Source organism: Gopherus evgoodei, chromosome 19 (genome assembly GCF_007399415.2).
Source record: "Gopherus evgoodei ecotype Sinaloan lineage chromosome 19, rGopEvg1_v1.p, whole genome shotgun sequence".
Lineage (NCBI taxonomy): Eukaryota > Metazoa > Chordata > Testudines > Testudinidae > Gopherus > Gopherus evgoodei.
This window is the reverse complement of record NC_044340.1, coordinates 3,688,093-3,710,263: the sequence shown is the minus strand read 5'-3', so window position 1 is coordinate 3,710,263 and position 22,171 is coordinate 3,688,093. Positions and strand designations below refer to the sequence as shown.

The window sequence follows — 22,171 nt, the reverse complement described above, 5'->3', positions numbered from 1 at the left end:
CCACAAGAGCCACATATTCGGCGAAATGGAAACGCTTCTCCTGTTGGTGCGTAGAGAGAAATCTCCGCCCTATGGAAGTTTCGGTAACCAAAATCTTAGACTATGTTTGGTCCCTCAAAGGGCAAGGCCTGGCCTTATTGTCGTTGCGAGTCCACCTAGCAGCTATCTCCACCTTTCACCCGGGTGCGGACGGTCGCTCCGTTTTTTCTCACCCGACGGTGTCGAGATTCCTTAAAGGGCTGGAACGTTTATTCCCTAACGTCCGTCCCCCTGCTCCGACCTGGGATCTTAACCTGGTGTTGTCCCGGCTCATGGGGCCCCCCTTTGAGCCGTTAGCTACTTGCTCCCTGCTCTACCTCTCTTGGAAAACTGCCTTTCTAGTGGCTATCACCTCAGCTAGACGGGTGTCGGAGCTCCGAGCTCTTGTGGTAGACCCCCCATATACGGTCTTCCACAAGGACAAGGTGCAGCTGAGACCACACCCTGCTTTTCTGCCCAAGGTGGTCTCAGCCTTCCACGTCAACCAAGAGATTTTCCTTCCGGTTTTTTTCCCAAAACCTCACTCCTCAGGCAGGGAGCAGCAGCTCCACTCGCTGGATGTCCGTAGGGCTCTCGCGTTCTACATAGAGAGGACCAAACCCTTCCGCAAATCCCCCCAGCTTTTCGTGGCGGTAGCAGACCGTATGAAAGGGCTTCCTATCTCCTCCCAGAGGTTATCCTCTTGGGTTACGTCCTGTATCAGGACCTGTTATGACTTGGCCCATGTCCCTACGGGCCGTGTGACTGCGCATTCTACCAGGGCGCAGGCGTCGTCGCTGGCTTTCCTCGCCCGTGTGCCCATCCAGGAAATCTGTCGGGCAGCGACCTGGTCATCGGTCCACACCTTTGCTTCCCACTACGCCCTGGTCCAGCAGTCGAGAGAGGATGCGGCCTTCGGAACTGCAGTGCTCCGTGCCGCGACTTCTCACTCCGACCCCACCGCCTAGGTATGGCTTGGGATTCACCTAACTGGAATGGATGTGAGCAATCACTCGAAGAAGAAAAGACGGTTACTCACCTTTGTAACTGTTGTTCTTCGAGATGTGTTGCTCACATCCATTCCACACCCGCCCTCCTTCCCCACTGTCGGAGTAGCCGGCAAGAAGGAACTGAGGAGCGGGCGGGCCGGCAGGGATATATATTGGGCGCCATGGCGGCGCCACTCCAGGGGGCGACCTGCCGGCCCACTGGAGTTGCTAGGGTAAAAAAAAAAGTTTCCGACGAACGTGCACGCGCGGCGCGCACACCTAACTGGAATGGATGTGAGCAACACATCTCGAAGAACAACAGTTACAAAGGTGAGTAACCGTCTTTTCCAGAGCCAGAACTGCATCTTCCTGCTACTCCCTGAGGAAACAGAGTTGATGCTGATGCTTAGATTCTTTGGTGACACAATCTATGGCCTCCTCCTGCTACTGCAAACTGGGAGGTGTGAGTAGAAGCAGAGATTTCAGCTGCTGTTGGTAACTTCATTTCCATCCCTGAAGCCCTGTATTCCCCTCCACACCCCACCCTCTACGTGTTTCTCATCCTTCATATGGGGGTGACGCTTTGATTCTGATGGGCTCAATGAAAACACAAATCAGTGATTTCCGAGAGCCACAGGAATGCAAGACAAGCTGGGATCCAGAATGTGCATCAGGGCAGGAAGGAGTGGGGTGGCTGCTGGCATCTGGCCTAGGTGGAGTTCAGCAAAAGCAGATCTTGTTCTCTGCCTACCCCATGCCTGTCACTGCCATGACTAAGCACTAGGTGGCTTCCAGTTTCTGTTAGGGAAGATGCCATGTGAATTAAAAGGGAGGCTCATTGGGACCCAAATCTGCAGAACTAGAACGTGTAACCTGCATTTTTCTGAAGTAGTGAGGGAATGGGGGTGTGGAATGGAGAGAGCTACACAGTGTAAAGGGAAGGCTGAGGGCTCAATGCTTATTACAAAACAATTTAAAGAGTGCATATATATATCCAGGCTGCCCATTGCTCATTACCCACTAAATGCTCAACAATATTGGCTGTTAATATTTGATCTATTAGTTTCCTGGGAGTAGAAGTTAGATTTACTGGGCAGTAATTGCCAGGATCACTAATCTTTCCTTTTTGAGAATCAGTACCGCAGTAACTTTCCACCTGTCTTATGGTACCTCACCATGAATTGTCAGTGCTTCAGCTAGTTCATTACCTGAAAGCCTTTAAATGCATTTAATCTGGGCTAGCTGATTTGCATATGTTCCTTTTCCCTGGAATTCATTTACCAGTTCTTGATCAAAAAATATTTTTACAGGATCTCCCTTCCGTACTAATATGTTCAATTTTATTTTCTATGCTTATCTTTCTTAAGACGGATTTTAAAAGCAGGTTGTTATGTTAGCATCATTATTAATTTCATCCCCTTCCTCCTGTACTAATTAATAGGCCCAGTTCCATCTGTATTTCTGTCTTCCCTGATATGTTTTTAAAAGTCCCTTTTTATTTTCCTTAACCTCTTTGTCATCATTAATTTGTTTGGCTTCCCTTTCCATTATCTTTATTATCCCTGCTTGGTTGCTTCCCTCTTTTCCATTTGCAGAACCGGTTTCTCTTTTACCCTCAGATTTCTGAGCAGCCCTTGTGAAGCCAACCCATGTAAAGGGGCATTTGACTTCAGTTTTTTTAGATGAGCTGTTTGAGGGTTAATCTTCATGCACTGGACAGCAAGCAGATTACTCTGGGATGTTCTGCAGAAAGTCCAGTGCACATCAAACTGGAATAAGTTTGGGTTCAAGCCAGGTTGAACCACTTTTTTATTCTCTCTCTAATTGTCAGCCCCCATGGAGGAGGAAAAGGTGGACGCTGTGTGGAATAAGAGAGGTGGGATTAATTTACTGGGGTGCTATAGACACATTGCCAGCTGAACCACTGGAGTGCTCTGAATTTTAGGGGCTCATGTCATGTTTAGTTCTCCTACAGATGAAATCAGAGCAATATATCTTTAAGAGCTTCTTTGCAAATCCTTCTTTCCTTTCATCCCGGAGCACTAGGATGGATTGAGGCAGTGTAAGGAAACCTGAATAACTAATCAGAGTCCTCATTAACCCCCTACTGAGATGCTCAAACATTCACTTTGCTGTTTGTGAAGCAGAAAAAAAATTCTGCATTAAAATTGATGTGTTATTAATCCCACTGTTCTAGACCTCTGGGGCACCAAGTTTCCTCTGTTTTGCCTGAGGCCAAACAGTATGGTGTCTGCTTCGACAGGGTACTTTGACTTTTTGTTATTTATTGGCCCAGTGCAGTGAGGCAACTATGCGTAGTGAGTGACTGCTGTGCACTCATGCACACACGCTCCCACATATACAGGCACTCACACTTCATACTCATGTGTTCACATGCAGGTATTCACATTCATGCACATGCATATACGCAAGCACACATATGCAGACACAAGCACACACGTACACACCTTTTCACACACATACACCGTGTATTCATGCATGCACACAAATACACATACATACATGTACATGCCCCCTGCATATACACCCACACACTCATGTGCGTCAGCTACTCTCCTGTTTCTCACATGTCACTTAGATGAGATGCACATCCTTGTGACTTTCAGAAGTTGTTTTGCTACAATTTATAGGCAACGGTAGGATTTCTGCACTCTCTCTCCATGTAGCCCAGTGAGAGGAAGAGAAATCTAAACAGTGGAGTTGTTGTAGCAACAGCATTTAGCTATCAGGTCTTCTAAAGCTCGGTGAAGGTTAGCAGGAACACCCCTTTTTGCTGGGATTCTCTCAAGCTATTGATGCCACTACCAGTAAGCAAGCTCACTAAAACCTGTCATATGATTCATGTACAAAAACATTCCTTTGGGGCTGTTCTTCACATGGCACAAACCCACAAAAGCAAGGAAATGAATGGCGGAGTCCCCTAACAGCAGATCCCCTCCAGGCCTCCAGCTGTAGCCACTCACTCTACCATTAGCACACCTGAATTCTTTGCTTCTTCTGCACACATCCCTTTACAAGGGGGATGATGATGGCAATTATTATCATTTGTATTGCCATTTCAAACTCTGGCAGTTCTGGCTGTTTGGTGTGAAGCTGGTTGTGTTAGTTTGGTGAGGCAGCTGGTTGTGCAGGTGTGTAGCTGGTTGTGTAGTTGTGGAAGTTTGGTGTGTAGCTGCTTATGTGGTGGTAGCCAGATTTCAAGACCAGAAAGGACCGTTGTGATAATCTAGTCTGACTGCCTATATAGCACAGACCATAAATTTGCCTCACAATAATTCCTAGAGCAGATCATCTAGAAGAACTTCCAAATTTGATTTGAAAGTGTCAGTGATGGAGAATCTTTTCTTTGTTATGTTAAAAAAATGGAGCTCCTTGAGTCTATAACTACAAGGACTTGTCTTCATGTACAGCACTTAAGCTGTAGCGCATTAGTGAAGATGCTACTACATCAACAAGAAAACGTCTCCCATTGGTGTAGGTGCTCCACCTCCCAGAGGCGGTAGCTCTGTTGGCGGGAGAAGCTCTACTTGCCAACACAGCACTGTCTACATGGGGTGTTAGGTCATTATAACTAAGTCGCTCAGGGGTGCAGATTTTTTATATCTCTGAGCGATATAGTTGTACCAGTGTAGGTCTGTAGTGTAGACCTGGCCTAAGGCATGTTTTCTAATCCTTTAATCATTCTTGGGGCTCTTCTCTGAATCCTCTCCAATTTATCACCATCCTTCTTGAATTGTGGACTACAGAACTGGATACAGGATTCCAGCAGCAGTCACACCAGTGCCAAATACAGAGGTAAAATAACTCTCTACGCATACATACTTGAGATTTCCCTGCTAATGCATCCAAGGATTGCATTAGCTCTTTTGGGCACAATCATAGAATCATAGAAGATTAGGGTTGGAAGGGACCTCAGGAAGTCATCTAGTCCAATCCCCTGCTCAAAGCAGGACTAACACGAACTAAATCATTCCAGCCAAGGCTCTGTCAAGCCAGGCCTTAAAAACCTCTAGGGATGGCGATTCCAACACCTCCCTAGGTACCTCATTCCAGCGCTTCACCATCCTCCTAGTGAAATAGTGTTTCTTAATATCCAACCTAAACCTGCCCTACTGCAACTCGAGACCATTGCTTCTTGTTCTGTCATCTGCCACCACTGAGGTCAGCCTAGCTCCATCCTCTATGGAATCCTCCTTCTGGTAGTTTAAGGCTGCTATCAAATCCTCCCTCGCTCTTCTCTTCTACAGACTAAATAACCCCAGCTCCCTCAGCCTCTCCTCATAAGTAATGTGCCCCAGTCTCCTAATCATTTTCATTGCCCTCCACTGGACTCTCTCCAGATTGTCCACATCCCTTCTGTAGTGGGGGGACCAAAACTGGACACAATACTCCAGGTGTGGCCTCACCAGTGTCGAATAGAGGGAAATAATCACTTTCGTCGATCTGCTGGCAATGCTCCTACTAATACAGCCCAATATGCTGCTGGCCTTCCTGGCAACGAGGGCACACTGCTGACTCATATCCAGCTTCTCATCCACTGTAATCCCCAGGCCCTCTTCTGCAGAACTGCTGCATAGCCAGTCAATCCCCAGCCTGTAGCAGTACATGGGATTCTTCCTTCCTAAGTGTAGGACTCTGCACTTGTTCTTGTTGAACCTCTTCAGATTTCCTTTGGCCCAATCCTCCAATTTGTCTAGGTCACTCTGGATCCTATCCCTACCCTCAGCGTATCCACCTCTGCCCCCATCTTAGTGTCATCTGTGAACTTGCTGAGGGTGCAATTAATCCCATCATTCCAGATAATTCATAAAGATGTTGAACAAAATTGGCCCCAGGACCAACCCCTGGGACACTCTGCATGATACCAGCTGCCAACTAGACATTGAGCCGTTGATCACTAACGTTAAGCCCAACAATCTAGCGAGCTTTCTGTCCACCTTATAGTCCATTCATCCAATCCATACTTTTTTAACTTGCTGGCAAGAATACTGTGGGAGACCGTATTAAAAGCTTTGCTAAAGTCAAGATATATCACATCCACCACTTTCCCCATATCTACAGAGCCAGTTATCTCATCATAGAAGGCAATCAGGTTGGTCAGGGATGACTTGCTCTTGGTAAATCCATGTTGACTGTTCCTGATCACCTTCCTCTCCTCCAAGTGCTTCAAAATGGATTCCTTGAGTACCTGCTCCATAATTTTGCTGGGTACTGAAGTGAGGCTAACTGATCTGTAGTTCCCCAGGTTCTCTTTCTTCCTTTTTTTAAATATGAGCACTATATTTGCCTTTTTCCAATGGTCTGGGACCTCCCCCAATGGCCACGAGTTTTCAAAGATAATAGCCAATGGCTCTGCAATTGTGGCTTTTTGGTATCTACCTGGTTTCATTGGGAGAGGATCAATTGGTAAGGGGGTCTCTGGGGTGATGGGAGGATATGACATTTCCCAGGGTACAATCTGGACTGTTAAACAGCTGTGTTACCTCAATTCTCCAACTTGGGGTGCCCTTTACACTGCTTTCCTGTGAGAGCAACCACTCCTGGTCTGCTCACACCCAACCTCCACCATGTAAATATCTCCCAGTTATAGTGTATGAGTGCTCTAGCCATCCATTCATGAATTACACTGCAGGGCAACACCAGCAAACTCCCAGTCCCAGACTTTTCCTCAGAAATGTGCATCTTGTACTGCCCAGAACCCTCCTGGATAAGATCATATAAAGTCCATCATATAAAGTTTGGTAACAGAAGATGATAGGAAGGCAATGCTGCTCATTGCCTACTTTGCTTCAGTCTTCTCATAAAAAATAACATGGCCAGGGGACTAGCGAAGTTACCATAGACAATAAAGGGAAAGAAATGCAGATCAGGATAAGTAAAGAACATGTCAAAGATCTTCTGACCAATTTGAATGAATTCAAATCAGCAGGGCCTAATGCTTTTCACCCGAAGGTACTGATGGAATTAGCTGAAGAAATCTCAGAACCACTGGCAATAATATTTACAAACTCCTGGATGACAAGAGAAGTCCCGGAAGACTGGAGAAGGGCTAACGTAGTGCCCCTCTTTAAATAAGTGAAAGGGAGAAGCCGGGGAACTATAGGCCAGTCAGCCTGACCTTGATACCTGGGAAGCTACTAGAGCGATGTATAAAACATTCAATTTGTGAATACCTGGAGGATGAAGGGGTGATCAGTAACAGCCAGCATAGATTTACTAAGAACAAATCCTGCCAAACCAATTTGATTTCCTTCTTTGACAGGGTAACTGGTTTGGTGAATGGGAGAATGGGATGAACATAATATACCTGTCCTTCAGCAAGGCTTTTGACACAGTCCCACATGACATTCTGATAAATTGGAGAAATGTGGGCTTCACAGAACTATCATTAAGAGGGTATATAATTGGTTGAAAAAACACAAAGAAAGAGTAACTATTAATGGAATGATGTCAGATTGGAGGGAGGTCTCAAGTGGGGTTCCCTGGGCATCTTTCTGGGTCTGGTGTTGTTTAACAACTTTATTAATGACCTGGATCTAAATATAGAGAGTATACTGATCAAATTTGCAGATGACACAATGCTAGGGGAGAAGTGTTGCCAATACTTTGGAGAATAGAGCTAAAATTAAGAGGGATCTTGATAAATTAGACAAATAAATAAAATTCAACACAGATAAATGAAAGGTGCTACACTCAGGGAAAAGAAACCAAATGCACAAATACAGAATGGGGAATAACTGGCTTGGCAGCAGCACTGCTGAGAAGGATCTGGGAGCTGTGGTGGATCACAACCTCAACATGAGTCAGCAATGTGACACTGCTGCAAGAAAAGCAAATGTAATTTTAGGTTTCATTAACAGAGATATAGCGTGCGTGTCATGGGAGGTGATAGTACCGCTCTTCTTGGTGCTGGGTAGGCCTCAGCTGGAGTACTGTGTCTAATTTTGGTTACTGCTATATAGAAAGGATGTAGAGAAACTGGAAAGGATCCAGAGCCAAACAACAAAGATGATCAAAGGAATGGAATGTAAGTCACATGAGCAGAGGCTAAAGGAACTGGGTATGGTTAGTTTGGAAAAGAGGAGATTAACAGGGGACATGATAGCCGTGTTCAAATACTTGGAAGGCTGAAAAAGATGGAGAAAAGATGTTCTCTTCAGCAACAGTGGGCAGGACAAGAGACAATGGGTTCAAACTACATCAAAGCAGGTTTAGATTAAATCTCAGGAAAAACTTCCAAACTATAAGAAGAGGACAATGGAACAGACTGCCTAAGGAGGTAGTGGAATCTCCTTCACTGCAGGTTTTCAAAAGGAGGCTGGATAGCCATCTGCAGCTTGGCAGGGGGGTTAGACTACATGGCCCTTGTGATCCCTTCTAACCCTATGGTTCTATGGCTTATTAACAGAAAATTATGTACACAAATTTTGTTATTCCAAATGGAGTTTCCCAAACACTTCAGTCCAAACATGCAGGACAACAAGGACAAGTGCAGAGTCCTGCATTTAGGACAGAAGAATCCCATGCACCGCGACAGGCTGGGGAGTGACGGGCTCAGCAGTAGTTCTGCAGAAAATAACCTGGGGATTACAGTGTACGAGAAACTGGATATGAGTCAGCAGTGTGCCCTTGTTGCCAAGAAGGCTAACGGCATATTGGGCAATATAGTAGGAGCATTGCCAGCAGATCGAGGAAAGTGATTATTCCCCTCTATTCGACATTGGTGAGGCCACATCTGGAGTGCTGCATCCACTTTTGGGTCCCCCACTATAGAATGGATGTGGACAAATTGGAGAGAGTCCAACGGAGGGCAACAAAAATGATTAGAGGGTTGGGGCACATGACTTATGAGCAGAGGCTGAGGGAACTGGGATTGTTTAGTCTGCAGAAGAGAAGAGTGAGGGGGATTTGATAGCAATCTTCAACTACCCAAAAGGGGGTTCCAAAGAGGATGGAGCTAGGCTGTTCTCAGTGGTGGCAGATGACAGAACAAGGAGCAGGGGGGAAGTCTGGGTTGGATATTAGGAAACACTATTTCACTAGGAGGGTGGTGAAGCACTGGAATGGCTTACCTAGGGAGGTGGTGGAATCTCCATCCTTAGAGGTTTTTAAGGCCTGGCTTGACAAAGCCCTGGGTGAGATGATTTAGTTGGGGTTGGTCCTGCTTTGAGCAGGGGGTTGGACTAGATGACCTCCTGAGGTCTCTTCCAACCTTAATCTTCTATGATTCTATTTGCTAGACATACCAGAATGTTCTGACTTTTATATAAGTTTCTTTCTCTTAGGGGCATATTGTCTGTTGATGTTCACGGGTGAAGCTCTATTGATTTCAACAGAGCTGCACCAATTTTCACCAGTCAAAAATTTGAAACTCTGGCTTCATCACATTTGTAACCTTGTTTACACATCTTGATAAAGGCCCCTGAAAACAAAGTGGTGATTAGTAATTGGACTCTGAAGCCTGGAGTGGCAGGAATCCAGCCCAGGGCTGCAATCACCCAGAAGAAACTTGGGATTTGTCTTTCTGGGAGCTGCCCTTTGCTGCCTTTCCTTTTTAAATGGAAGTCATGTCCTGGCACCATCTCCATTGCACCCACCTCTTAGATCCATTCCATTTCATGCCTATCTGACTTGCTATCTTCTTGTTTTTCACACAAGTGGGAAGTCACTACATTGGTATGAGTTGTGTGATTCTTAACTGTGTCCGCTCTCAAGCATTCGTGTGTAATGCAGAGCAGGCCTGGGATGGTCTGAGCTGAAGCTCATTTATTAGTGAATTCATTTTCCCTCTCTTCCCACCTTGTCCATCCCCCCCAGTTTGCAGACTCTTCTCGCCCATGGAGTTCTAGTACAGACAGCCTTGGTGTTAATGAGGTGTTCAGGGAGTGCAGATGATATCAGTTCCACTGACCATTCTGTAGCCTCTGGGTCAGTAGGCTGTAGGTGGAGCTGGCTGATCTTAATCTCTGCAGATAAGATTTTACATTTAATTAAAGGTGGTAGATAATGTCCCATCTGTGACACAGCTCTAAGGAAGCAAAGCTCTTCCGGGACCAAATTAAACATTGGTGTAAGAGAGCACAACACCTGCTGAGTCCATGGGAGTGGTGCCTGCTTATTGCAGGGTGGATTTGTTGGAGCTGTTGCTTGCTTTGCTGTATTGTGGCAGCAATGATGGCTAATAGCACTGTGCTGTATGTTATGGTGGTTTGATATTGGCCACAGTTTCCTCATTTTCTGTCTCCTTTTAGTTTTGCTTTCTCTCTTTCTGTCATATAAATTGTTATGCTTGAACTCAGAGGAATAGCTACTGGGGATAGAAGATGAGGCGAGAGGCTGTATTTCAGCCTAGCAGCTTTCTGCAGGCTGTCGGGAAAATAATAAGAACGAGGTAAATTGTTAATTATGGGGGCAAATCTAATTATTTCCACAGCCTGAAGAAAAGAATGACTGCAGTGTCATCTTTGAACCTCTTTTCTGTTTCTGATATGTGTTTTATTAATCCCCAATTGTTTAGATTACAGAGAGAATTTTAAGTTCCAAATGCTAGTACAATGCCCTGCAGAACAATGTAACATCTTTAATGGATGGTATCACAAAATCCTTTACTGCGATAGACAATCACATGCTAACAAAAAAAGAAATGCATTTTCAGGAGAGGAAAGTATCAGAGGGGTAGCCGTGTTAGTCTGGATCTGTAAAAGCAGCAAAGAATCCTGTGGCACCTTATAGACTAACAGACGTTTTGGAGCATGAGCTTTCGTAGGTGAATACCCACTTCTTCAGATGCATGTGGTGGAAATTTCCAGGGGCAGGTATATATATGCTAGCAAGCAAGCTGGAGATAATGAGGTCAGTTCAATCAGGGAGGATGAGGCCCTGTTCTAGCAGTTGAGGTGTGAAAACCAAGAGAGGAGAAACTGGTTCTGTAGTTGGCAAGCCATTCACAGTCTTTGTTCAATCCTGAGCTGATGGTGTCAAATTTGCAGATGAACTGAAGCTCAGCAGTTTCTCTTTGAAGTCTGGTCCTGAAGTTTTTTTGCTGCAGGATGGCCACCTTAAGATCTGCAATAGTGTGGCCAGGGAGGTTGAAGTGTTCTCTTACAGGTTTTTGTATATTGCCATTCCTAATGTCTGATTTGTGTCCATTTATCCTTTTCCGTAGAGACTGTCCAGTTTGGCCGATGTACATAGCAGAGGGGCATTGCTGGCATATGATGGCGTATATTACATTGGTGGATGTGCAGGTGAATGAACCAGTAATGGTGTGGCTGATCTTGTTAGGTCCTGTGATGGTGTCGCTGGTGTAGATATGTGGGCAGAGTTGGCATCGAGGTTTGTTGCATGGATTGGTTCCTGAGCTAGAGTTATTATGGTGCGATGTGCAGTTACTGGTGAGAATATGTTTCAGGTTGGCAGGTTGTCTGTGGGCAAGGACTGGCCTGCCACCCAAGGCCTGTGAAAGTGTGGGATCATTGTCCAGGATGGGTTGTAGATCCTTGATGATGCATTGGAGGGGTTTTAGCTGGGGGCTGTATGTGATGGCCAGTGGAGTCCTGTTGGTTTCTTTCTTGGGAGAGGAAGTGACTCAGAAGGTGAGGAAGAGGGGAACATCCCACATAGATGAGGTATCACAAACAAAAGGATGGCCTCTGGGAAGCCATTGGGAAGAGTCTAGGGGCATATCTACACTTACCTCGGGACCGATCGATCCAGCGGGGGTTGATTTATCATGTCTAGTTTATCTTCACTAGATGCAATAAATTGTCTGCTGAGCGCTCTCCTGTTGACTCCGGTACTCCACCGGAGCGAGAAGTGCAGGCGGAGTCGACGGGGGAGCGTCAGCAGTCGACCTACTGCAGTGATGACACTGCGGTAAGTAGATCTAAGTGCGTCGTCTTCAGCTACATTATTCACGTAGCTGAAGTTGCATAACTTAGATCGATTCCTCCCCCACCCCCCGTAACCAGGCCTAAGATGAAGATTGGAGGGGTACAGTGCACAGTAGGACATAGGGCCCAAAGAGTTAAAGGTGTTAACATGATCCTGAAACTGTCCAACATCAACCCGTTTGAAAGCAAGTTAGTTAAAAATCCTTTTGACCCTTCCTCCCCTCCCCCCTGTATCTTTTGGCTTGGTCTACACTACACAGTTAGGTTGATGTCAGGCAGCTTTCGGTGACCTAATTATGTCAGTGTCCACATTACAGCCTTACTCCCACCAATGTGAGTACCATACTACAGCAGGAGGCGTAGGACTTATGTTGGTGTAGTGAGGGTCATGCAGTGTGTCCGTGTAGACACTGCATTACTTTCATAGGCTGTTGACTGTCTTTCTTGTCAATTTCACAGCTCCATGCTGAAGGCCTGAAATTGACAGGAAAGTTGAGCTGTCATGTGGTGGGTGAGGGCTCTCTCCCTGCTCCCAGTCAGGCTGTGTCCACCCTGGCTCCCTGGTCCTGGCTTCCAGCCCAGCTACTGCCCAGCTCCCTGCTGCCATCCGCATTGCTGCCCATAGGCTTCCCACAGAGAGCCCTGGTACTGCACAGAGGCTTCCCCTTCCCTGTTCCCTGTCATTGCGAGCCCATCTGCCTCCCCAGGCTCTCGGCTTTCCACTCCCTGCTGCAGCCAGGCTCCCTGCGCGAAGTGGGGAGCCTAGGGTGCAGCCTGGCTGGCAGCAGAGAGCCAGGCAGTCATAGCATGATGGCTGTCCAGAGGCTCCTGGGAGCTGCTTGGATTCCCAGTGTGGAGATCGCAGCTGCGAGCCTAGGTGTGGCAGGGAGCTGGAAGCCGAGAGCCCAGTGGTGCAGCTGGGGTTCTGGCAAGGAGCTGCATGTGGAGTTGAGTGCACAGGCTCTCAGCCCCCCATGCTGCCCTTCTAAGGTGGTGGAAGTGCTCCAGGTAAGAATGTGCACCACCAACAGAAGGAGGGTAATGTGGACATGAACCACTGCTGTAATTATTGTTGTGGTTGTAAATTGACTTAACCTAGATTGACTTATGTTTCTAGTGTAGATATGCCCCACGTAAAAGAGTTAAAACATTTCAAATTTAAAATATTTAGCGATTCCAAGGCCAGAAAGAACCATTATTATCCTCTGGTCTGATTTCCTGTATAACACAGACTAGAGAATTTCCCCAGAATAATTCCCAGAGCAGATCTCTTAGAAAAACATCAAATCTTACTTTAAAAATTGCCAGTAATGGAGAATTCACCATCACCTGGGGTAAGTTGCTCCAGTGGTTAATAAATCGTATCAGGTTTTTATAATTCTGCTCTGAATTAAATCTGTTCCTTCAATGGTTTAGATGGGCCAGACTCAAATAATTAGAGAAGCTACTTTTTTACCCTCAGATCTGCCAGGAATTGACCACAACTCAGTGTTACAGCACATGGGTAGCTATAAGGAAGAAGGAAAACACTCACTTTTATCAACAGATGCTTCCATGTAGTATTCTCCATTTATCACAATGCCATAGGTTGGAGGGGACAGATGGGAACTAGGTCCAGGAGATAAAGCATAGGACTTGGAGTCAAGTGATGTTGGTCCTCTTTTTGTGGAACCTTGAGCAAATCACTTCTCCTCTGCGCATCAGTTTCCATACCTGGAAAGTGGGAACAATAATAGCTACTGCGTTGGCTTGCTGAAGGCTTAATGGATGATGATGGTGATTGCCATAGAAATGACCATACACAATAAAGTGCAGTAGCTGAACCAGTTGAGACCCCTTGCAGCCCAAATTGTGGTGTATTGAAGGTGTCAGTAGGAATGGCCTGATAGGGCCCATCATTCTAGCCTTATTGGTCTTCATTTATCACGGAGAGACAGCATACTGTATGCATGGCAGAGAACAGTACTATTCCAGTGAGCTCTAACACGTGGTCACTCTTGATGAATGGAAATGATAAATGCACTAAACAGGAATATTTTATACCATTCTAGTGCTTCTTTCGACCAGCACTAAGCAATTTTTATTCTGATTCACCTATAAAACAGAGCTGGGTTCTCCGGATAGTCAGAGAACAACACATCCCTAAAAGTAATGATGCGCCTGACAGGAATAATCTGGTTCACCTGATCCATAAATAGCATAGGTGATCACACAAACGTACTCAAACCATACGGGGTTACCATACATCTGGGTTTTTCCAGGCATTGCCTCTTTTTTTGATCCTCTGTCTGGGCAGATTTTTCTAATAAGAGGCAATGTCCAGGATTTTTGCAGAGCAGACGTTGCAGCTCAGTGAGATTTGTCTCCATGCTCCGATTGGTTCCTCCCCTGTGTCCATAGCTGATTGATCCCTTCCCTGCAGCCACAGCAGCTGAAATCCCACCCATCCAGGCCCTGACTCCCAGCCCTGGAGAGAGGGAGAGGCCTGCAGGGAGGTACTGACTGACAGCCTGACCAGGAGCAGCAGAAGCTTCCTAAAAGTGGAGGAGGGGCCACCAGTGCCCCGCGTCCCCTGTACCGCCCCTGCTCTCTGAGTCCCCGCCCTCGCACCACCCCTTCCCCTGTGACCACACCCCTGCACTTCTTCCTCTACCCTCACCCTTTTATAGGGACAGTCCCGATTTTTCACCCTTGCTGTCTGGTCACCCTACTGCTTCCTGAGCCCCACCCTCATGCCACTTTTTCCCCAAGGCCCCTCCTCAGCACCCCCTCTTCCCCCCAGCCCCCCCACGCTCACTTCCCCCCATTGCTTGCCCTTACAGATGGTAAAAAGGGGCGTGGTGGCCTCCTGACCCTCCCCCCCGTTCCAGTGCCCCAGAGGCTGGCACGGAGTCCTGGGCCTGCATCAGCCACCCTGCCAGAGAGTGACACTGCCACCCACCTTGAGGGTGAGGCTGCAGGAACCCCATTCAGTACCCCCCAGGTACCCCTCCCAGTGTGCACACACCCCTCCAGCAACTCCCCAAATGCCCCCACCCCCCACCCCATCCTCTGGCTGTGGCCTCTTTTTGAGAACCTGAAATATGGTAACCCTACTCAAACACTCTTCCTATGTACGTCCTAATGCACCCCCTCACCTTTCTCCACATCACCCATGCACCCCCTTTTCCCATTCCAACACACATCACCCTGCACTCACACATATATCCAGACCCCCCTTCATTCACTCAGACGCCCACATCCCCATACACAGCACTCATGCACCCCCCACATACCCACTCACTTTCACAAATGCACCCCCCCATACACACCTTCACCCAGCCACACAGACCACCTCCTCAAGACACTCTCTTTAGTGTCTTTTAATTGCCTGTTCTGACCAAGCTATTCATTTGTTTTAAAGGCCTAAATCATTCAGAGTATGGCTACACTTGCAGTGATACAGCGCTGCCGCGGCAGCGCTTTGAAGTGTGAGTGTGGTCGCGGCGCCAGCGCTGGGAGAGAGCTCTCCCAGCACTGCAGGTGCTCCATCTCCCTGTGGGGATTAGCATACAGCACTGGGAGCCGCGCTCCCAGCACTGGGGCACTGTTTACACTGGCGCTTTTCAGCTCTGTAACTTGCTGCACTCAGGGGTGTGTTTTTTCACACCCCCGAGCGAGAAAGTTGCAGCTCTGTAAAGCGCCAGTGTAGCCAAGGCCTCAGCTGCAGGGAGAGCAGAGTATTGCTCATCCTCAGGCCTTCAACATTAACAGCCATGCAGCAGCTCCCTGATGCTGGCTTTCCAGCTGTGGCACTCTGGCCCACATCTTCAGCAAGGCTTCACTTGGGACTCCCACTGTATAAGCCTAGTGCATGGCAGTGCAGAACTGAGGAGAAGGGCAATGGCAGCTTTCAAACTCCCTTGCACCACACCCAAGGGTAGGGGATGGAGCTGAGGATGCCAACAGCTGAGGATGCTTGCTCTGAAATGAACCCAGGCTGTGGAATGTGACAGGGCAGTGGGGCCAGACCCAGGGTTGCTGACTGCCACCAGATTTCACAAGGTCCTGCAATTCACAATTCTAATAGCTACTTGGGATCCCGCCAGATGCTGCTGACAGAAGGGGGAAGGGGGAATAGGAGAGACAGAGAGGCAATGTCATGGAGAGAAAGAGCTGGCTGCAGCAGAACAGGGAGCTGGGTATATTTGAGGAAAAGAGAGAACTGGATACAGGCCACTCCCCAGGGCAGGAAGGGAGGGGCCAAGAAAGACAGTCAGGGACAATGCCCAGGGGGAGAGCAATGGTGAAGGACGAGCTGGGGCCAGGTCCAAGGGTGGGGGAGCTGGGGTCAGGTCCAGGAGTGGGGGAGCTGGGGACAGTGCCCAGAGGTAGAGCAGGTGTGAGGGGAGCTGTGGACACTGTCTAGGGTTGAGGGGCGCTGAGGCAGGTCCAGGGTGGAGGAGCTGGAGACCATGTCCAGTGGAAGGGAGCTGGGGCCAGGTCCAGGGATGGGGGAGCTGGGGACAGTGTCCAGTGGAGGGGCACTGGGGCAGGTCCAGGGGTGGGGGAGCTGGAGACCATGTCCAGTGGAGGAGAGCTGGGGCCAGGTCCAGGGGTGGGGGAGCTGGGGACAGTGTCCAGTGGAGGGATGCTGGGGCAGGTCCAGGGGTAGGGGAGCTGGGAACAGTGTCCATGAGGAAGAAGTGGAGTGTGTCGGAGCGAATGCTTGGCATGGCCTGGGGCAGTCTGGGCAAGTGTCACCAGTCGCATGGAGAGGGGGGTGTTCCACAGTGTGTGCACATTTTGGTTGAATTTCCTGACGGATGAAGCCACACACATATCTGTATGCCTGCAAGCACATGCACACACACGCGCACTCAAAGCAGTGACTCTCCCTGTGATTTTTTTTTTTTAAATAGCTCATGATGTTTACGTCAGACTCATTATTTGTGGGGTGAAGGGTCAGTCTCCTGGTTCTTGGACGGGTAGGGCTGGGAATATAGGGTATAAGTAAACTGCTCTTTGATGTGAACAGCTCCTTCCTAGTTAGCACCATCTCAGTCTGAGTGTCAAAACACATTCACACCTAAATAAAGATTGTAATTAACTAGCACAGTGACAAAAAGAGGTGCTAAACCGAAGCCCAGCAAGCAGAGATGTGAGAGGGGAGTTCATGGCTACATCAGCCCTCTCTTTTATTTGTCATTTTCAGAACTGGAATATAATGAACCCCCAGCCCCAAGAGCGTGCTGGATTTCAGCCCAACGTATCAAATACAAACACTTGAAAACAAACGTAGGGCAGTGTTCATTCTGGCTGGACAGAAAAGAAAGGACTGCGAAGCAGGGAGGCTCTTGATGAATCCCTCCATGCAGCTCCCCAAGTCTGTGCTGGAGCAGAGCTGGAGGAGGCACCTGGCAGCAGTTTAGCGGAGTTGCTCTTTATAAGGCGTCAGCTGACAGGAGGAGCAGCCTGAGCTTCCATTGGGAGTGAGCGTAATGCTCACTAACTAGCACGAGGAGCTGACAGCGCTGGCTAGACAGCTCCTGGGACAGTGCAGACGGGTGCTGGGCAAACTTCTTTCTAGCGCTGCCAAGACACCTCAAGGGTGACTTGGCGGAAACACTCCTGGCTGCCCCAGGACTCATGAAGTGATCAAAGTACCAGGGTCTCTCCCTTTCTCTCTACACTTCAAGCAGCAGTATGACTGCAGCTTGTGTAGACGCACCCGCACTAGCTTCAATCCAACTAGTTCACTAAAACCAGCAGTGAAATGCAGCAGCAAAGGCTGCATAATGGGCTTGCACTCAGGTGGTTAGCCTGTGCCACCACCACCTCTATCTTTAATGGGCTAACTCGAGGTAGCTCAGGTATGCTTACACATGTTGCAGTCACACTTCAGATTGCAGTGTAGAAACTTCCTCAACCTCCCTATTCAGGTTTTTACACTCTACCCAGCACTGCACTGTCCAAGCGTGTCGAGACCAATCCCTCCACTTGTTCCCAGTAGAGACAGAACTCAAAGCATAGGCCTGGCCCAATCCTCTGGAGCAAAAGAAACTCTCCTCCATGCAATAGAAATAGGCCACCCACGCTAGGGAGACATATGCCCTACATTTCCTCAGGCCTCATACTCCAGCCAGTAGAGGACAATGATTTTACGCACAGATTCACCAGCATGGAATTAAAACCATAAAGGTCTTGATCCTCCAGTGCCTGCACAGGCCCAAGAAGGACTGAATAATGTGGACTTTAATAAAGGCAGGGAGAAATTCTGAGGCAGGGATGTTCTTCTAAAAGCCTGGAGTCCGTGGACAGGTCTACGGTGAAAAAGCTGAGGCAGCTAAGCTGCAGCACTTTAGCGAAGATGGTACTACGCTGATGGGAGAACTTCGCTCGTTGGCCTAGTAGTCCACCTCTGCGAGAGGCGGTAGCTATGTTGACGGGAGAAGCTCCCCCATCGATCTAGCACTGTCTATGCCAGGGCTGGGAATGGTTGGTAGGCTAGGCTGGTATAACTGCATCCCTCAGGGGTGTGGATTTCTCACACCCCTGAGCCACGTGCTTTCCAATGTACATTTGTAGAGTAGCTTTGGCTGTATCACATTGTTCCCTGCATTCACAGCAGTCACATACCGTGCAGTGCTGACTTGCAGGGCCTTTGCATTTCCTCTCCTGAACAAACCTTAGTGTGTGTGTGTTTGTGTGGGTGGGTGGGTGAGTGAGTCTAGAGGAGATCTAAAGTGACTATTAGACTTATTTTCCCTGGTGAGTTTCCAGGGATAGAATCCAGATCACCAAATAAAATAAATTAAAATAATAAACATGAGAACAGAATAAATGTATTGTAAAGGTTATTACAGCACAGGTTGTATACAGACATATTTATTAAAAGGATAACAAATATTCACAATCAAAGCAAAAATTTTTGAAAATGGGCCCATTTTACCTAAATGCTTGTTAGGTTTTGTGATTTTTTTGTAGAGAAAATATGCCTCAGTCTGGCTAAGTGTGACATCCCCTGCGGTGCAATCTGGACCGTGGAACCACTGTGCCACTTTTAACTCTCCAGCCCAGGCTGTCTGCTACATTGCTATGCTCGTGAACAACAACCCCCCCCCCCCGCCTGGCCCCCCACCAATCTCTCATAACCTCGTGTACAATGCTGACATGTACATTTCAATAGGACAATGATGGTCAACGGATTATGACTTTTCCAATGATACTTTACATATGTTTTATTATAATTTAGTAAAATGGTGACCAGAACAGTGTAAACAGGGTTTTTTTATGTGAAAAGAGCCATTTTATTGCATGACACAGACACATGAAAGTTTTGGAACTTGAAAAATATTCTTATGTGAAATTTTGTGAAAATATTTTTCATCTGCTTCCCCCGCTGTAGTTACTACACAGTGTGGAAGTCTCTACCTAAAAGACCTGCTCTACTTCAGCAACAAGGGTTGGGCTTTTCAGGGCAGTGAGGAATAATTCGCTCCACGGCAGGATCACTGGAGGCAGTCTCTGACCTGTGTTAAGCAGTAGGTCAGACTAAGATAGTCACAGTGGTCACGCCTGCAAATAACTGGTTTTGCCTTTTCACCAATGAGTAAAGCTTCCTGAAGCAGCTGAAAATTTGCAATACAGCAGAGCAGAAATTAGAACAAAAATTGCTTATATCTGCCAAGCATGAAAGTGAGAAGCGAAAAGACTTGTCTGCTACAGAGTCAGTACCGCTGCACCTCTCCACTTCTCCCCTTGCGACTAGTTTCTCCCCTTTTTGGCAGCAGTGTCTGTGGAACTCAGAGCTGTAGTGAGGGTAGGGTTGTTTAGGACTGAGACATTTCTCCACTTTCCCCCTCTAATTATAGATTCTTTTGTGCAGTTTTTCTTCATCAATGGCCTGGAGCCATTAGCTCTCCGTTTGCATAGGTTGCCATAGAAATGTCAGGCATTGAAACAATGCAGATGAGCTGAGGATGCTTAGAACATTGCATGACCAACCTGCTTTGTTGCCCCCTGTGGCCCAGGATTTCACCAGAACCCATTTTGTAATACCTGGTGGCCTGGAGTCCTAATAATCGGGGGCAAAATGGCCAAATAGTGGGAGGATATGGGTGGTATTGGCAGTGTCAGTGGCCACAGCAGTATATTTACTTCAGGGTGCATCCTCACCCATCACTTCTTGGTCCTGCTCCCATCATTTCCAAACCATCCATGGATGTGGCTGCTGTGTTCTGAGTGCAGCTTGCAAGAGACTGGCTGCTGTGCTAAAAAGCCAATGTGCCATAGAGATTTACAGAGTGTAGAGCCAAAAGGAAGCATTAGATATGCTAGTCTGACCTTCTATATATCACGGGCCATTAACTTTCACTCTGTACTGAGCCCAATGTCTTGTGTCTGGCTAAAGCATCTCTTCCAGAAAGTGCTCCAGGGCTAGATTCACAAAGGAATTAGGCACTTGTGACATACCAGGGTGAAATACAGACCAATGAACTGTGTCACCCCTGCCCTGGGATGCTATTGACAATGCCTTGCTGCTGTATCCTCCAACCTGGACTGCTCACAAACAGCTTTCAGCATGTAAGTCATCTCAGTCACGTCCATGTGCTGCAGCCAGCCAGCCAGCCACACATTAGTTCTCGCCAGCCTTAAAGAGTCCAACACACTCCCAGTCCCAAACTTTCCCCCAGAAATGATGGCCTGTACTGCTCAGCCCTCTCCTGGATTATACTAATGTATTGAGTCTATTGTTCCTTTAAGGGAATAATATGCACACAACTTGTTACCCCAAATGGAGTTATCCACCCACTTCAATTGAACACACTCAATTAGATCAAACAGTAAAACAAGTTTATTAACAACAAAGAGGTTTTAAGTGAGTCCAAGTAACAAGGCATAAAAGTCAGAAACGGTTACAAGAAAAATAAAGATAAACCACTTACTGGTACCTAATTTTAACAAACTACATTAGATTCAAAGCAAAGTTTTCTCATCACATCCTTTCAGCACTGAGTCTGAACTCTCCCAGAGTCCAATGGCTGCTTTCTTTAGCTCTACAGGGGCAGTGAATGCAATGGGAAGGGGGAGAGGGATTTCTTGGAGTGCTTGTCCCTCATTTTTATAGTTTTACGAACACACTGACTGGTAAACCACACACCTCATTTGGAACCAGATGTACACAGCCAGGCAGCAGCAGAGATAAACAAAAGGAAATACAGCACAGTGCTGTGTTAAATGAAAAATGCTAAAAATAAAGGGAAAGATTAAAAAACAGATTTGACAAGGTAAGGAAACTGTTTCTATGCTTGTTTCATTTAAATTAAGATGGTTAAAAATAGCCTTTTTTTCTGTATAGTAAAGTCTCAAAGCTATATTAAGTCAATGTTCAGTTGTAAACTTTTGATAGTTAAAGAAGTATAGACTGGATGAATGGACTATAAGGTGGATTGAAAGCTGGCTAGATCATCGGGGTCAACGGGTAGTTCTCAATGGTTCCATGTCTAGTTGGCAACTGGTATCAAGTAGAGTGCCCCAAGAGTCGATCCTGGGGCCAGTTTTGTTCAGTATCTTCATTAATGATCTGGAGGATGGCGTGGATTGCACCCTCAGCAAGTTTGCAGATAACACTAAACTGGGAGGAGTGGTAGATACGCTGGAGGGTAGGGATAGGATACAGAGGGACCTAGACAAATTAGAGGATTGGGCCAAAAGGAATCTGATGAAGTTCAACAAGGACAAGTTCAGAGTCCTGCACTCAGGATGGAAGAATCCCATGAACTGATACAGACTAGGGACTGAGTGGCTAGACAGCAATTCTGCAGAAAAGGACCTAGGGGTTACAGTGGAAAAGAAGCTGTATATGAGTCAACAATGTGCCCTTGTTGCCAAGAAGGCTAATGGCATTTTGGGCTGTATAAGTAGGAGCATTGCCAGCAGATCGAGGGTTGTGATCATTCCCCTCTATTCAGCATTGTTGAGGCCTCATCTGGAGTACCGTGTCCAGTTTTGGGCCCCACACTACAAGAAGGACGTGGAAAAATTGGAAAGAGTCCAGCAGAGGGCAACAAAATGCTTAGGGGGCTGGAACACATGACTTATGAGGAGAGGCTGAGGGAACTGGGATTATTTAGTCTGCAGAAGAGAAGAATAAGGGGGGATTTGATAGCAGCTTTCAACTACCTGAAGTGAGGTTCCAAAGAGGATGGAGCTAGGCCGTTCTCAGTGGTAGCAGATGACAAAACAGGGAGTAATGGTCTCAAGTTGGTC

The 22,171-nt window shown here is 47.2% G+C and overlaps 1 protein-coding gene across 6 annotated transcripts in view; it reads left to right on the top strand.

Moving 5' to 3' along the window:
* The window catches only part of LOC115637298 (homeobox protein PKNOX2-like), a 504,816-nt gene that overhangs the window by 260,692 nt on the left and 221,953 nt on the right, over positions 1-22,171 (top strand). The window lies entirely within an intron of this gene.